The sequence below is a fragment of the Kryptolebias marmoratus genome, linkage group LG21, assembly GCF_001649575.2.
Source record: "Kryptolebias marmoratus isolate JLee-2015 linkage group LG21, ASM164957v2, whole genome shotgun sequence".
NCBI classification, from domain to species: Eukaryota; Metazoa; Chordata; class Actinopteri; order Cyprinodontiformes; family Rivulidae; genus Kryptolebias; species Kryptolebias marmoratus.
In genome coordinates, this window is record NC_051450.1 from 15,436,290 (window position 1) to 15,447,116 (window position 10,827).

Sequence of the window (10,827 nt, forward strand, 5' to 3'; positions counted from 1 at the left end):
GGGGGGGGGAGCAGTGGTGTCAGAACTGGGTCATTGTCTCCTGACTGCAGTCTACCTGACACATTGATTTGTTAATCCTGTTCAACGGGCAGAAACAATGGCGAGAGGTTAATCCTGGAAAGGGGACGGCTTGTAGTCAATCTTGAGCTTCTCAGCCGCTGCAGCCATAGAGCAAGGGCCAAGAGGAGAGAGAGGATGGAGCAGGAGGAACTGGGGGGGGTTTAAACAGACATGACTCATTTGCAAAAGGGTGGAAGGGAATAGGGAGGAGAAAACAGAACAAAGATGAAAAAGAGAGGCACCCAGAGCAGCGCGAGCTCCTGGAGAAGCCCTTTGAGTGTCTGCTCTAAATGGAGAATGGATGTGATCGGACAGCTGAGCCAACGAGAACGAGAGAGAGGCAGCACGGCATGTTTTCACTAAATTATGCATCGCTGTCATTCCATCAAGCGCACACAGTCAGACAGATAAAGGACGCAGCCACCGAGGTGCTCCCCAGCCAGTTGTCACAGAGTTGGGGAAGATAAATCTCGGGCGAGGAGATTTGTCACCAGAAGTACTACACAAATCAAAATTCAGCTACGGGATGTCCACGGGACTTCAGAGTCCCTTATCTTATCTGGAACCAGAATTTAAAGACATTATTGTATATTATTTGGACAGTTTACATCAGGATGTAAACAATGAGTTGCAACAACATACAATCCCTGCCTTTAGTTTATCCCAATTTACCTCAAAGAATCAATTGCAATAGATATGTACAATCAAAGCCACAAAAAAAAAGCTTTTTCCATGCACATTGCTGATTATACAGAGATGTTAACCAGCAGGCTGTTTAAACTGCCCCCCCCCCGTGCCTTGCAGCCTGACAGGACAAGTCACAGTTGACTTTGCCCCCTTGTTCTGCCTGTCCAGCCCCTTTGCAGCTGATAACAGCGTGGGTGGGAGCGACAACTTCTGCTAATCTTGGCCCGCCGAGAGCATTTACATGGCACACTGACAACCTCACAGTGTCTGAATGACTGACTGAGTGCTCATAAAATGTGATAATGATGAGCCTGGGAGTTGTATGTGTGTGTGTACGCGTGTGTGTGCAGTCATGTCTGGGCAGGTCATCCCCCTCCCCTGCAGCCTTTGAGGTATCGTGCACCTCCATCTCTGAGGTAATTGATAAGAGCTCCAGAGATGTCGGTGGGCTGATCCTCTGTTCCCCGCACAGCTGGGTAAAAACAAAACAAAGCAGGAAAAAAAAAAAAAAAAAACCTCTGGCTTATTACTCAAAGCCAGCTGTCAGTCAGGAGTGCTCCACCTGCTGGAGCAGAGCGGCCAGAGCGCCTGTTTTCTTCTCTATGAGCCTGTTGTTCTCAAAAAGGCTCGCCACGGCTATGCCACAGAAACATTCTGTTCTCTCACCCTGTGCACACTCGGAGTCCAAAAAAAATGAGAGGTAGTGGGAAGGAGGAGGACGGGTTGTACAAAACAAATAAATAATGTCATGTCTCCAGGCCACAGGAATTCCACTCTGGCAGCAATACTCCAGCTGTAACAGTGGGAGAAGAACATGAGGCTCTATCTAACCCAGATGTGTTCTCTGCTGCTAACCACTGGAAAGTCTTACTCCCTTAAAGGCATCTGAGCAAACCTCCTTTTCCTACAGCCGCACCTGACTGGTTATTGTGGGCCCTGAAAGGCCACATCGCAGAGACACGCTTAGTTAATTCAGACAAATGCGGGGAAATAAAAACAGCAAACTTGAGGCAATCCGCTCTGGAAGTTTGTGTGTGGAGGAAGGGAGAGGAGGAGGGTTCAGGGGTCGTGCTCCAGTCTGGGACACTTGCTGTATGGAATGCTGGGAGAGGACAAAGCCAGATGGGAGCTCTCTGCTGCTGTGTTCAAGACTGTCAGCAGGCTCCCTGTTCCTCCTCCTCCTCCTCCTCCTCCAGGCACAAAAGCTGATGGGGCCATCCTGCATGACCGAAATGAAGCAGGCACAGACAACCTTGTCTGAACCCAGCTCTCTGCTGCTGCCTCCTCTCCCAGCTGGGAAGATAGATACCAGAAGTGTGCACGGGCTTCCTGAGGTTGTGAAACACGAAAAGAAAAAAAAAAACAACAGCAGTGCACAGGAAGCGGCCATCCAGATTATCTAGGCTTTGTGACAGCTGCAAGCGCCACACGGTTAACTGAAGACAAGATCACATGATGGACATGAGGAAGTTAAAGGGATGATGCTTGCTGTGGGAGAAATTCTCTCTAATATTACAAAGAGCTTATGTTAATGAACCAGTCAGGTATTATATTTAGGGTTTTGGAAAAAAATATATATATGAGAATTTGGTAGAAAAGAGGTGATAGAGTTATTTAACATGTCTGCACAATAATGGGAAATACATGGCTTCTCGGTAAACAAAGGATCATTCAGCTCTGATTCAAGAAAACATGATTCCAAAAATGATCCGGATGAGGTCGCGCTAGAGACGACTAAACTATTTGTGTGGGGGGAAAAAAATAATAATAAAGACCTCTGACAAGCATAGCTGAAAATAAAAGACACTACTCACGCAGAGAGAATAACAAGCAAAGAAAGACATGCGAGTGCGCACGGCTGCCTTTTGGAAAAGAGATATCAAATCAGCGTAAACTTTACGGTCAGAAAGGAATCATTATGGAGGTGGAGATACCCACATGCTGCTCTGGAAAAAAACTGTTTGCTCCCACAATAAGAGAGAGAGAGAGAGAGGGAGAGAAGGGGGGGGGGTCACATTTAGAGCGCACCTGGCTCTCTCCTCGTCATGCAGCCACCTGCACAAGAGGGGGGCCAAATCTATCCAAAATCTATCCAATCAATCAAAGATCACTTATCAGATCTGATCCAGACCTGCCAATTTTTTTTTATTTTGGGGGGGTTGGGGGGGGGGGAGTGCAAGCCCCCCTCCCTCCAGCCATTCCTCGTGATTAATGCTAATTCTAATGACAGCAGCCCCGTCAGCTGTGCGCGCGCGGATGTAGTGCCTTCAAGAGTTACAAGAGGCGCACCAGCACCGCTGAAAACCAGAAAGGTGACCAACTCCGGGTACACAAAGCCGAGCTCCTCAACAGTTCACAGAAATAAACCCACCGCCACGGGAACACCCGGGATCCTCGCGCTGCCTGAGCCCCCCTAAGTTTTAATTAACCCAAATAAGCGGCAATCAAAGCGATATCCAGTGAGAGCATTAATGAAAAAGCAGTAAATGAATGAATGAGGCGAGTTGCTGGACTCGACTCATTAGCAGTTTTTTTAAAAAATCATTATTGCCAAAACTGATATGAAAATAATGACTTTAACAAGACTGCCAGCACAATCAAATCGGCCAACTTGAGCGTTCCCGAAGAAGTCCCGCACAAAAAGCCCTGAAATTAACTCGTCACTCAATTCCTCACACGGCAGGGTGTTTAATAAGTCCGATACGCAGGGGAAAACATTTAAACTACTTCGCTCAACCCTTCGGCTGAGGTTAAAACACAAAATACAGCGATTGGAACAGCCAGGTCCCGGGTTCTGGGTGTAAAGCACTCACCAGTCCAAGTGTCCGATCAGCATTAGGAATAAAACAAAAAAAAATCGGTTCGATGCAGTGGAAGTAATCCAAAATGGCACAGCGGAAAAATATAAAAAATGATAAAATAAAGCGTTTATCCTGGCGTATATAACCCCAGCTTTCGGTGCTATTGTCTGCCCGTGTGTATGTGTGTGAGAGAGAGAGAGAGTGTGTGCGCCGTACGGAGCTCTTCCCTTGTCTGTAGCAGACTGCCGAGAAGCGCAGCCTTTTTCGTCAGTGGAAAACTCCCTCCTGGCGTCTGGTGTGACGCAGGCGGTGACACAGGGAGGCTGCCCACGCTGCTTCCTGCCCGTCCTGCTGCGTTCACTACCTGCGTGACAGGACGCTCATCCACCGCTTCACCTGTGTCATTGAACGCAACACGCCACAGCCATTGCCGGGCGCTACTTAAACTATAAATACATAGATTATTTATTTATTTATTTCTGTCTGCGTCCAGGAATCCCTTTGATTTTTGTTCTTCTTCTCCCACAATTAAGACCTCGAAGAAGCATAATTTTTATTCAGATATTAGGACTATCATCTGCGTGTGGGACGTGGAGGGTAAAGCTGCATAATGGTGTGGCTTTTTTTTACCAGTTAAAGGAAAACACTGAGTAAGCTTTGTGAAATTATGACTCACTGATTTTTTTTTCTTTTTTTCTTCCAGCAAAGTACAAAAAAAGTTGTTTGGTTTGAGAGGAAACGATATCTTCTACTATAGCAAACCTACCACACAGCTGAGTTTAAATGAAGTCATGACATTAGTGACTAATAGGGCGTTTACATGAATTTTAAGCTCCACACACTTCCTTAAATGGACAACTCTTTAACTAACTGCCTATGTACTATTGATTAAATCCCCTTCCATAGTTTTGGACTGAGTTGTATGCAATTGGATGGGAATCTTAACCTGACTGAATTGCTGTACTGGAATCAAATTAACATTCCTTGAAGGAATTCACGTCGTCACATTGCATGTCAAAGTATTATACAATGATCTTACACAATCTGCCAGTGCTCAAAATATGTGATGGAGATGACTCTTAGCTATGACCACGCCGAATTTTACCTCAATGCCTTTAAATTGGCTGAGGTATATCTATTTGTGTGTTTGCTGAGGTTAATTACCTGCGGGGGCCAACAGTTAAAGCTCAAATCTAAGGCAAAGATCTTGCACATTGAGCAGAGCTTGCAGTATGTGTTGTTAATGACTCTCAGCTACAACCGCGTCAAATTTTACTTTGATATCTGTCAAATTGACAGAATTATAGCTATTATTGTGTTTGATGAGGTCAGTGAGCTGTGGAGGCCATCTTGAATGGAACTGCCTCCACAAGTTAAACAGCTTTAGATGAGCATTCACTGAATACTTCCTGAAAGTTTCATTTAAATCAGTCTGGTGGTTCACGAGATATTTTGCTAACAGACAAAAAAACACACAGAGACACAAGCAGTTAGATGATTGCTTGCCTTTCTTAGGGTTGAGTAATAATATATTGGACTTAATAAAGGAGCTGATCTGAAATGAACTGCATGTAATTGGACTTTACTAGAAGTGTTTTTGTTCTTCTGTAGCCTGAAATAACCTTTGTTTTCAGCTGGTGTTATATAAGTAAACTAAATTGAACAGTATTGAACTAAATGTCTGAATGTAATTGCACGTATTGGTACAATATGCCTGTTTTGTTGTTGTTTTAAAAAAAAGAATATTTTTAATGTAAATTATGTTTAAGCGTTAAACAAAGTGAAAGTGTAGACAAAAACAATGCTTCGCGGCATGTTTACGGAAACTGCATCTTAAAATAGCATGCAGTCATACTTCTGTAAAATTGTGACAATGACACGGTAAACCAGCGCTTGTGACCTTGTTTCTGCCCCTTCTTCCTCTTTTTTTTTTTTTTCTCTTCTTACCCGGACATCCAAGGCATTTTCAATAAATGCTTCAGGCGGTGATGTGACTGGCAGCAGGTTTTCTTTTTTTTTTCATCTCTGATGCAGTTTTATTTTCACTTGCAGAGACTCAAATTCTCAGTTTGTCAAAGCTGCTTCCCCCACAGACACACACGCACCCACACAGTGTCCTTTAATGCCGTGAGGTGTATTTTTTGTAATATTGGGAGTGGTGAGTAAATGGTCGGCTGATGTGCAGTACACTGTTTACTCTGTGGACCATGGAAAACCACACAACTAATTACCATGCCATATCATTTTTGTTTAGTCTATACTTTCAAATTAAAGGGCAAAAATAACATGTTGTGTGGAGCTTAGTGTTTGGCTGTTTTAAGCCGTTGCTCAGCAGCTCCCAGAATGTCAAACTGAGTTCTTCTGTTGGAAAAGACAAAAAAAGAAATTAATTAAAAGCCTAGCGTACCTTGAGGGAATGCATATCACCCGACATCTTTCAGTTGTGGCTGTTTTGGTCAAACTTTGAAAATGTCATGCAATATCTTGAGATGTCACATTGAAAGTATGTATCAGCTACTACAAAATCTAATTTCAGCTTAATATCTGTTAAACTGACATATAGCCATTGCCATTTTGTGTTAGTTAATGTTGATTAGTTATGGTGGCCATCTTGAAATGGATTAGAAACCAATGGTTGATAAACTTGTAAGGTTTATTTTTTTCATAGTCACATAAATTGCTGTCATGAACTATTTTGTTTTCCGTTTTCAGTGCATTTCCAAGAAACTCACAGTATAAGCAGAAAGGTTTAAAGCCAGCTGTTGATCTTCAAAGACATTTTCTCCAAAGGAATGCTTCAGCACAAAGAACGTAGCTCGTACACCTAAAGGAATGCCTTTAGAGAAAGTGAAAATTGCAAACATGTCATGTTGTGTGTGAGGTTGGGGCAGACTTTGACTCCTGACCTCAGTATCTTTAAATCTGTTGCTATTATCATCAACCCTGAAGCTGTTGACGCAAATGTCAGAAATGAAATTTTACTCCAAAGTACATGAAGGATTTCTGTCCTGCCCGTAAATCTTCGAAATTCCTCTGTGTTGTAAGAGCTGGATCCATTTGCAACACCTTTCCGCGGAAGCAGCGGCGGCGGCGACACACACCCATTCCCTCCTCCGCTGAGCTCCTCTCAGGTATTTATGAGTGGAGCTGCCCACGGCGAGCCCACTGAGATGCTTTGCTTTCTTTCTCAGCTGGAACTGGACTCTGTGCAAAGTGTTCTGCCAATGTCAATACAGGTGTTCCCCTCAAATATTTGGGCTGAGGTGTCCCATAGCTGATCAGCCCCTGGCGATTAAGGACCCTCCTTTTTAAATGAGCCTGAGGGTTTCATTAGGGGTGTCACCCCAAATGGCAAAACAAGCACATCAAGCTGATTGGCAGCAGATAATGTATTCCCAGTGGACCTATACTGTTTTAAATGTTTTTGAGATGAATAAGTGGCACAATAAAACAGTATGCAGCATGTGGATTTACTTGATGTCATTTGTTTGCTTTGTTAGTTTCACCAGAGGCATAAATTAGCATTTAAACAAAGCTTTGTGATAATGAACGAGTCAGATAACAGAGATTAGAGCTCGTCATGAAATGCACTTGTGAACACAAGGGAGTCATTTGATATTTGGGGAAAACATGTTTCACCTGAAAACAAGAATAGATTAGATTTGGCTTGAAAGGGGTTAAACTAGATAGCTCAGATCTACTGAAGTAAACTCCTGTGGAAAGATTATGAACAATTAACATCTCTCCCCCGTTGTAGAAAGCTTTAGAAACAAGCTAAGTTTGAAGAAGTAGAGTTTAATTCTGACCGGATTATCAAGACAGCAGCTAATCAGAGCAGGGCAAATAGCTAAGTAGATTGCTGCCACCATCTTAAAACAACTCTAATCTTTCAAATGACTAAAGAAAACTATTTTATAAGCATTTAGTATGTCATCAGTTTAACATAACATGTTTTATTCCAGCAGAAATATTATGATATTCCTGCAGAAACTGCACCAGAAGTGGTTCAGCTAGCTGCTGCGTTCACTATTTTCTGCTTCCAAAAAGCTACAAATTCTGTTAAATGTTTATTAAACCATTTTTGCATGAACCATTATGAGACCTTTAAGATTGTTGAGTAGATTTAAGATGGGATCAATCCACCCACATTAATCTTGGCCCTGCTTGGACGAGCTGTTAGCTTGTTAATCCGGTTTGAATTTAGCTCTTTTTCTTCAAACTGATTCTGATCAAGAGCTATCCTTTATGGGTAAGATATGAATTGTTCATAAAGTGTTGACAAAAACTCACCAAACAATTCTGAACTACTCTGCATAGTAACTGCAAGATAATCAAGATTATCAAGAAGGTAAAAGAGAAATTCCTCCATATATCCAGCTTCCTATTTGTGTCAGATAAACAGAATCCTTTCACGGCTTAAGTTCTATAAAATAATTTTTGTTCTAATGTTTCAAGGTGGGGCCTTTAAGTAAATAAGCATTTAATTGTGCTCTCTGCTTTCTTTGTTATCCTGGATCCGACTGCATGTGCTGATAATGATACCATCTACATGGCTGTTTATGTTTCCATGCGTCAAAGGTGTGTAACACAGAGTAAGGTGGGTGACATAGCAATGCTGCAGGCAGAGCGTGCCTGGGAGCCAGTGTGTCCAGACAGACTCCACCCAGTTCGCTTCCCTGTCGCCTGGCAACTCTTCAAGACACAACAATGAGCCATCCAGAACTCAGAGGAAGAGGCCGGCAGTCACATGAACAGCAGCCGTCGCACTTATTACCGAGGAATTCCGCTCTCCTCACACACACAAAAAAAAGTACCCTAATAATCGCCGACGTCAACAATTAGCCCTCTGTCCTCAAGAGCCTAGAGACGTTCTCACTTGTTTTGCCACTTCTGTAAGTTCACTTCAGCCTAATTATAGCAGCTGAGTTGGCAAACATCAGATCCCTCACACAAGTTTAACAACGTTCCAACAGACGTGCATGATGCAGCAAGGCAAATGTGGGCAGCATTAAATTTAAAAAAAAGTTCTCCGGAGTTTGTCTGATGACGCGTCCTCCGTAAAGTTCTCACGAGATAAACAGGAAATGTCTTGGCTGTGGAGAATTTGTGTCGTTTTATGCTGCCCTTTGAAGTCCCCCCTGTCAGGGCCCATCAATTCCCTTTCTGATAAACAAGGAAAAGTTCCAGGGAACACTGCGACTCGCACATGTTTACTCCTCTCTTCTCAGAAAAAGAGTTATGCGAGTGTGTGCAGGATGGGGGGATGGTAGTGCCACTGTGAATCAGGCCTGAATACATTAAGGCCACTCTCTTTAAAAGTGTGCCAAAGAGTTCATGGTGGAAGACGCCCCTCAAAGAGCACAATAATGGGCTTCAATGCTTTCCATCTGCGGCGGGAGAAAGGCCTGTGACAGCACGTGCTGTGTATAGTGGGCTCAGCAGTGTATCAGTTTATGGCCATCAGATGCACCATAAAAATCACTTCTTATATAAAGACTCAGGCACTGGAGGGAAAAATTCATCCAGTTCAACAGGTAAGATAATAGTCGTTCATACCCTTTGCACAGAACCCTGCTTCAAAAGCTCGTCCTTTAAGAAGGATCCAATGCAGGAGAATGTCAGCCAGTCTAAAAATATAGAAAATCTAAATTCACATTCAGACGCTCCCCAGAGGATTGACGGACCAGATGAGGCAGTCCGACAGGGTGGTTGTTGTGGTGGTCAGGCCGAGCAGACGGACCCAACAGGGCTGAAGGGGAGCTGATTGATGGCTCCAGCTGTCCCAGAGGATGGGGGCGTGCGGGGAGGTGGGGGCACGCAGGCAGACAGCTGGTCACCTGTAGCCCCAGACATGATAGAGGCGCACAGCATTGTGTTTCACTGCAGAGGGCAACCGGTGCAACGCGGAGTTCATCACAGCCGTGGAAAAACGAGCAGCAAAGGTGAACCGGGGATCAGACTGAAAGAGTGAAAGATAGCTTCAAAAATTCATTTATTCCCAGAAAGAATGCATATCACCCGCTGCCTTTTATGCCTGGCTTTTAAACTAAAACTGTCTGAAAAGGGACGGAGTTATAGCCATTTTGGTCAAACATTCAAACCTCTTGGATTATACTAGATGCAATCTTTTATGCATGAGCTCATGTGATATTGCAAGATCTTGTGAAATGTGTTGGCGCTCAGAGTATGTGTTGCAAATGACTCTCAGCTGCTACCATGCCTACAATTAGATCTATATTTGCACAATTGACTGAGTTGAAGCCATTTTTGTGTTGGTTATAATCAATTAGCTGTGGTAGTCATCTTGAATTAGGTAAATCCAAAAGTTAACCGGCTGTAGATATACATTCGCTAATTACTTTCTGAGAGATTCATTAAAATCTGTCCAGTTGTTCATGAAATATTTTGCTAACAGACTTACAAAGGTCAACACCAACAGTTAATGTCAAAGTTTGAAGCAAGAATACTTGATGCAATATATAATGCTTAGAGTATGCGTTGGGGTTGATGCTCAGCTACGACCGCACCAAATCTGAGCTTAATATCTCAAAAAACTGACTGAGTTTAGGCCATTTTTGTGTTTCCTTAGATCAGCTGGCTGGGGCGGCCATATTGAACGGAGTTGACTCCAAAAGTTACTAAACTGAACATGTACAACTAATGATTACTTTCAGAGTTTTATTAAAATCCATCAAATGGTTGCTAAACACACACACAGTGGTGGGTTATAAATAGGTTTAGAAAACATGCACAAGAGTAATTTAATTCAAGCATTTCAATACTTACTGTAAGTATTTAGTTAATAAGATTACTTTAAACTTGTAGAGTAAACACACACGCTTCATCATTTGAGTCTCAAAATCATCCAATTTTGCATGGAATTAAGACCTGGACTTTGGGAATAATTATTTAAGTTATGTGAGGGGAGGGAAAAATACACAGGATGAGCTCACTCAGGCACAGGGATTAATCCAGAGGCAAGAAGGGAAGAAACAACTCCCCATCCCCCTTCTCACTGCCAGTCAGCCAATCAGACGAGCCGGTTTACTTGGAGACCAAAGAATCTGTGTGGTGATATGAAATCATCAGCATTAAAGGACAGGTCAAATGTTTGTTTTGCTTTTCTGCTTCTTCCCTCTGCGATGAGTGGAAAAATCCGCTGTTGCTTTCTAAGAAAACTTGCAGGACTTTGTCTTATTTTGCCTCATGTAGATTGTTAGAATAAAAGGAATCATTCTAGCTGTGTGTTTTCCTCTCGAGGAAGGCAGGGGCACATTCA

General features: G+C 43.1%; 1 protein-coding gene across 1 annotated transcript in view; it reads right to left on the minus strand.

The window, feature by feature from the left end:
* csrnp1b (cysteine-serine-rich nuclear protein 1b) overlaps positions 1 to 3,793 on the minus strand; it is a 12,482-nt gene extending 8,689 nt beyond the window's left edge. Inside the window, exon 1 of the mRNA XM_017406740.3 lies at positions 3,561 to 3,793. The gene's annotated coding sequence lies outside the window, so the exon portion shown is untranslated. The remainder of the gene's footprint in view (positions 1 to 3,560) is intronic.
* Between the last annotated feature and the right edge of the window lie 7,034 nt (positions 3,794 to 10,827).